The sequence below is a fragment of the Rhea pennata genome, chromosome 1 (assembly GCF_028389875.1).
Source record: "Rhea pennata isolate bPtePen1 chromosome 1, bPtePen1.pri, whole genome shotgun sequence".
NCBI lineage: Eukaryota > Metazoa > Chordata > Aves > Rheiformes > Rheidae > Rhea > Rhea pennata.
The window spans coordinates 189,010,393-189,017,907 of record NC_084663.1 but is presented as its reverse complement, the minus strand read 5'-3'; positions in this window follow the sequence as shown (position 1 = coordinate 189,017,907).

Sequence of the window (7,515 nt, the reverse complement as noted above, 5' to 3'; positions counted from 1 at the left end):
GTAGGTTCTCACTTCTCTTTCATTTCCACAGAGATGCACTACCTTCTGCCATCTCAGTAAATCTCCCTTCAAACACTAAACTAGTGCTCTGTGTAACTTCACTTCCCTGTCAGTGAAAACTGTTCCCCTGCAGTAATACTTGCAGACTATATAAACCCTTTTCTGGGCTTGACATCAAAGAGAACAAAAAGGAGAGAAGGAAAAGTACGAGAGTTATCTTCATAACAAATGACTGAATAAAGAAAATATACACAAAATGACCTTGTTTAGAGAACTGTGAGGGATATCACAACCGACATCTCATACTCAGTCTGTTGGAATCACAGCTTCCAGACCTGAAATTAATTTCTTATTAGATAGTCTCCTTCTCTTTGCCAGTCCCTACATTTAAAATGGAAATGTAATTTGGCTTTATTTCTTGCTTCACTTAAGTATCTGTGCATTTATATTACTTAAATATTAACTATGAAGTCAGTAGAATAATCTATTTATAGTAAAAAATGTATCCCTTCATAAAAAAACCTAATAGAGTAGACATTTTATGAATAATTAAGTTGCAGTAGAGCTGAATCAGGGCTCTTGCTGGGTACTTTATGATGGCTGTAAGTGAAGGATGAAATTTTGGTCCCTCCCTGAATTCTCATGGACTTAGCTATGATTTCATTCTACACATGGTCTGTTTAAGATGTGAAAGAGAACATAAGAAGGTTACCCTGGTCAGCCAGCATTAGAAAAGTACCTTAGCTGGAATTGTATTAATGTTCTTCAGAAGAGAAAGATACTACAATAGTAACATTCTTAGCCTGAATTTATGCCTTTGTACATTCCTATTTCACTACAGGAGTCTGCAATACATCTATGCATATTGTTCAACTCTCTGAATCATCTTGCAATATAAATAAGCTATAGAACTGCATAGCTTCATAACAGATGCAAGGAAATCAACACACAGGAAAGCTTATTGCATAAAATAATCTGCAAAATTAGATGAAGCCATCTCAAAAAGCATGTTTATATCACAGAATTTGCTGCTTACAACAGGCAAATAATAAAAGTACAGGTTACTTGAGACTGGTAACTGCAGCTGATCAAAATACAACCCTTTAACAATTCACCAAAATAGAGTCAATAAAATATTCTATAAAACTCTAGTTGACTGTGTTTGCTGCATATACAAGCAAAAAGGATTTTTATATCATAGTTAACAATTGTGGAAAAAGGTTAAATCTGCTGATCTGATCATCTTTTCTTTAAAACCAGATCTTCCCCAATATGCCTTCTCTTTGTCACCAGGGGGCTGGGAGTCCGCCAGATCTGATGAACAAAAATGCATTAGACTCCTTCAAACTGAAAGAAGGAATTTTGTTTCTTAGTGTATATTTAAAACATTATTATTAAAGCTATGATTCTATGGAAATTGCTTTAAAAATAAGTTTCCTGCATATAAAAACAAAATATGACATAAGCTGTCGTAATTCTCATCACAACAAAAGATTTATAAATCAAATTGCAGGTAAGATTAATGGACTACTGGAAAATATTAACCGGGAAAATTATGCAACATAAAAGTGATTTCATATACATTCTGGAAAATAAGACAGAGTACCTTCATATAATGATGTTGTCCATCTATTACTTAAATGCCATTCCTTAAAAAAATCAGATACAAGAAGAAAGACTGCCCAATTTTACTTCTTCCAGCTGTTTTTCCTGCTAAATGCTTGTTATCTTTTTGACTTAAGATTCTTTAGTAATCAAGTTTTTCACAGCAACTTAAAAAACAAGCAAACCTTCATACATGGAAGAAGGCACACTATCTATAGGTGACAAATACATTCAGGGCTGATGCTTCAGAAGACCAATTCCTAGGTTGGTATACAGTTACTTATACTACCTAATACGCATATAGAATGAAACTTCTGAAGTTTAGAGACCTAAATTATGATCTTCTGTATGACTAATATGACATCCTTGTATGAATTTCTCATTTTGACAGACTGTTTTTGTAAAATATTTATGATACATGAGACAACTCTAGTAGGTTTTAAATTATTAATTTTTTAAGAAAAGTTATGAAAGTGTATTAAATTGTATAATTACTAAAATTACACAACATTAAACTCTTGCATTTCTAAAGTGCTATAATCGTCTCTTTGGCTTAACAACTCCTCTCAAAAACCCTATGTATGCCTGTATTCAATAGATGCCTTTTTACAGAAAGTCACTGACCACTGACTTGGTACCTAACAGAAAACTGCTTTTGTCTCAAGTTGCAAGTCCATGAAGGTAGAAACACTCTGTTTAAAGAAACATGCTGGTGGTGTCAATGGTAGACACCAACAGGCTAGCTTAAAGGGGCTAAATTTATGTTGTAAGTTAGCTTGCTATTTCTGTTAAAAAGATTGAGGAAACATAGAATCTGTGATTTTGTGGTGAAAATTCATGGCAACCCAATTACACCTGATGTACTCAAATTGAGCAGTCTTCCTTGCCTAGCAACCATCCTACCCACAGCTTGTAGCCTTGGAATACATAAATGTTGGCAAAGAGGAGAAAAGGGCACAAAGTCAGGTTTTCTACATTCTGTGGGAAAAATGCCCCAAACTGCATCATGCAATTGTTACAAGGCAGGAAACAATGCAATTATACTATTGTTTTCTTTCAGAAGGGCTGAACTTCCTACACAAAGCTCCAGCAGACCAAGGGATAGCAGAAGCCAGCTAGCAAAGATGACTTAGCAGGAGTCTGTAGCTCAGAAAAATGTATCTGTCTGCTGGGAGAAGCCACAGGTCAGCGTTACCACGAATCAGCTTGGCCTGGAGCAGGCAGGAGAGCTAAGAAACACATTGCCCCACTGAGCCAAAGGAGAGTTAATAGAAGATCTTAGTCCTCTGACTGTAGGCAGTAATTTCAAGAGGAAAAGCTATTTGTGTTTCACTACTGACAAAATGGGAAGATCTTGTTGCCTTCTCCAGCTGCCAACCAGAGCCATCCCACTTCCTCCGCCACATCAGCCCTAGCATGCATCAGACCTTTTACTGAGCTGATTCAGTGCTCTGAGCCAGCAGGAAAATGCCCCCATCTTTTTTGTAATTTGAATTGCTTCACGGTGGATCCAGGGAGCAAGAGGGCCAGTGCAAACTGAACTGCAGGCAGGAGGCTAGAAACAGAGAATGGGGCAGATGTGAGGAGAAAAATAGGATTTCTCTTTTCCTCATGGTGGTTAGAATTGCTCAGCCCATCTGGTGATACCACAGCCTCACTGAAAGCAGACAGAATGGGACTATTATCCACACACTTAGTAGGGAAGTAGTTGGTAGGCAAAACACTGTGTTTCCCTTGTCCTACTCTCTCCTTCCTGTAAGGCTTTGTCTTTCAATGCTTATTTGTTTAATTCATTGTTTGTGATCATAGAAGAAAAGTTTCCTAACTGCCAAGATTTAATTTTCTGAGTAGGTGCTTAAAGGCTTAACTCAGTTCTGTTTCAGTAAAGATTCCTGGAAGTTAAATGTTCCTCATTTAGTCACAAGCTGACAACACTAAGGGTATTTTCTGCATGGAAGAGATACTGCATTGCATTTTTTAAACTTTCAGTAGAAATACATAACGTTCTTAGGGCAGATACGTGTATGGCAATCTTCCTCCACACAGGCACTTGTTTTGTAGCATAAAAGATTCTGTTCCTTAATTGGCACATGCACTCATCAATTTTAGAAACACATGTAAGGGTTCAAAGCCAATTTATCTTAGACATACTTGGAAAACAAGTTGACCATGAGCCAGCAATGTGCCCTTGTAGCCAAGAAGGCCAACGGTATCCTGGGGTGCATTAGGAAGAGTGTTGCCAGCAGGTGGAGGGAGGTGATCCTGCCCCTCTACTCAGGCCTGGGGAGGTCTCATCTCGAGTGCTGTGTCCAGTTCTGGGCTCCCCAGGACAACAGAGACATGGAGCTACTGGAGAGAGTCCAGCGTAGGGCTACAAAGATGCTCAGAGGGCTGGAGCACCTGCCCTATGAGGAACAGCTGCGAGAGCTGGGCCTCTTCAGCCTGGGGAAGAGAAGCCTGAGGGGGGATCTTATCCATGTGTACAAGTACCTGAAGGGAGGGTGTCAAGAGGATGGGGACAAACTCTTTTCAGTTGTCCCGTGTGACAGGACAAGAGGCAATGGGCAGAAATTGAAGCACAGGAAGTTCCGCCTGACTGTGAGGGGGAATTTCTTCCCTGTGAGAGTGACGGAGCACTGGACCAGGTTGCCCAGAGAGGTTATGGAGTCTCCTTCTCTGGAGATCTTCAAGGCCTGCCTGGACACAACCCTGTCTAACATGCTCTAGGTGACCCTGCTTGAGCAGGGGGGTTGGACTAGATGATCTCCAGAGGTCCCTTCCAACCTTACTGATTCTGTGATACTGTGAGCTTCAGAAACATGGGAATTTTTTTTAATCAAAACATTGCAGCTTAATTTTTACAACCAGATTTTGAACTGTGGCCATGTTTACTTGTGGCTGGATGAATGGAGAGTGTGCTGATTCCCAGTCCTGCAAGCTGTATCACAGGGCTGCTTTAATTTAATACTCAACAGTACATGGTATCTAACAGAGACTAAATAAAAGATGATAGGAAAAGAGGCAGAAGGAAAGAATAGACTTGAAAAAAACTGCTTCAAACACATCTCTCCAGTGAATTGTACTTTACATTATCTTTTGCTCCTTTGAAAATGGGTAGAAAATACTATCAACTATACTATTTTTCCTCCTGCTTTTTATGTAAGTAAAATAATTATGGTAATTATGACAACTCAAACATTTTTAATTAAGAATTTGGATTCAGACCACAAGTACCTATTATCTGTTATCTCTGTACAGGATGTCAACCTATAACTATCCAGGAAAACAATCAGGAAAACTGCCCCTCTCTGTAATTTTACATGTTCCACCTTATTTGAAGAAACAGTTTCTTCTCTTTCTAGAACAATTTCCCCCTTCAGTATGAAAAAGCCTGTCATCATACTGCTTAGGAAGTTAAACAGACTTCATTAAGGAAAAACTGTTGTACTTTTTAAACACTATGTCCTTTCCTACTGTGCTGTTTATTGCTCCTTTCAACACAATGAAACTAGGTCCAGGTAGGTGGCTACCTATACATTACAGGTATGTGAGAAGAACAGCCTCTCTGCATTGCAACACTTACCTCTCCTGCAATGCTATTTATGACTACAAAGATTACCCTAAAGTGTTATCAGAGGCATTTCAGCTCCACACAGTCACATCTTAGCATTGAGGGATATATTTTATTTCCTGATTTTTTACATATTTTCTGACTTAAGAGCTTTCCATTTTACTAATGTATTTACAAATTGCCAAAGTTCCCATTTGTTTTAATTGCTCAAATTGTCATTCCCTTTGTCATCTATGCTGCTAGAAAAGCCAAAGCAATGTCTCATTGCTATCACACAACATATTTAAGTGTGGGTAAATAAGAGCTGTAGGGAATACAAATTGAATAAAGAACCCTAGCCTCTTCTCTGGTTTCACTCATGGAGAGGAAAAAGGGGAGGCTTTGTTGGAAGTGGATATTTCTGGAGTTGAAGAGAATTTCTGCGAAAAACAGTCACCTCTAATCCATCCCTGATTTGTTACCAGATGGGAGAGCAAGTGTCATCAACTCTCCCAGCTGACAGAGAAAAATCATACACATTTTGCCTTCTTTATTCAGTGTAAATTCTCATAAAAATAACTCTGTTAGCCTTCTAAAATTTAGACAGTGTGGTGAAATTACAAATTTCCAGCACCAGACATGTTTTATTTCTATGTAAACACTTTAAATCCTGAACCTAATCTCCAAGGCCCTCTGAAATTTCAAGCAAATCAGGATAACATCCCACTCTTGATGCCTGCTCCGTATTAAGCTGATTTAAGGTGGAGTGCAATAGTACTGCTAACCAGATGTGCTTCCTTATGTCCTTCAATGTGCTGGCTCAGAAAGCTAAATAAATGAAAATATCTAAATGGAAAAATTATTTTTTCTGACAGATCAGGAATTCCCTGAATTGACTCTCCAGCTGGTCATGGAAGTGCTGGTTTCTATGCATAGCAGAAGACAGGACTACATGGCCGGAAGGCAGCACTACCACAGCCTGGATATAGGTTGTTCCTAGCAGCATTACGGTACACATATATTCAAAATGTCTTTAAGCATGTAAACTTGGGTAATAAAATCAGTCCAACTTCAACACAGAGCTTTGGGTTCATGGGTTCAGAGGGAAAGTTCTTAGACTGAAAGGCAAGTAATGAAGTTCTACCAGGTTATCTTTTATTCCTCATTTGCATTAATGATCTTGGCACATGAAACAGCTATGCATTAATGAAAGCTGCAGATGACAGAGTTTTATAAACCCAAGATATAATAATATCACACAAACATAACTACCTGATTTTGAAGAAGGCAAGAATACAAATGGGATGACATTTAGCTTTACAAATGCAAGGTTATGCATTCAGAAATGACTAAATTATTTTTAACTTAAAGTACGCTCTCTCAGAAGCAGGGGGATGAGAAAGTTCTTAGATCACTAATGGATTACAAAATGAGAATTCATCACCAATTTAATACAGTTGTCAAAGATAAATTTGATTAAATAAAAGTAAATACAGGAGACACTGGGAAATATTAATGTCATCATACAAGTTCATACAAGTTCCAGCAAGTTTGCTGATGATCCCAAGCTGGGAGGAGTGGCTGATACACCAGAGGGCTGTGCTGCCATTCAGAGAGACCTGGACAGGCTGGAGAGTTGGGCCGAGAGGAACCTCCTGAGGTTCAACAAGGGCAAGTGCACGGTCCTGCACCTAGGGAAAAATAATCCTAGACACCAGTACAAGCTGGGGGCTGACCTGCTGGAGAGGTCATGAAAAACATGGAACTACTGGAGAGAGTCCAGCGTAGGGCTACAAAGATGATCAGAGGGCTGAAGCACCTGCCTTATGAGGAACGGCTGCGATAGTTGGGCCTCTTCAGCCTGGGGAAGAGAAGCCTGAGGGGGGATCTTATCAATGTGTACAAGTACCTGAAGGGAGGGTGTCAAGGGGACAGGGACAAACTCTTTTCAGTTGTCCCATGTGACAGGACAAGGGGCAATGGGCACAAATTGAAGCACAGGAAGTTCCGCCTGACCGTGAGGGGAAATTTCTTCCCTGTGAGAGTGACGGAGCACTGGCACAGGTTGCTCAGAGAGGTTGTGGAGTCTCCTTCTCTGGAGATATTCAAAGCCTGCCTGGATGCAACCCTGTCTACCATGCTCTAGGTGACCCTGCTAAGCAGGCAGGTTGGACTAGATGATCTCCAGAAGTTCCTTCCAACCTTATGGATTCTCTGATTCTGTGATTCTACATTGTTAGTGAGTTTCTCCTGCTTGTTCTTGATTAAGCTGTATGTTCAAATGAGAGCAAAACAGGGGTGAAAAACTGCATTTCATAGGTAAGCATTGAGCTAGTCCTTAGATAATAAATTAGTGACTC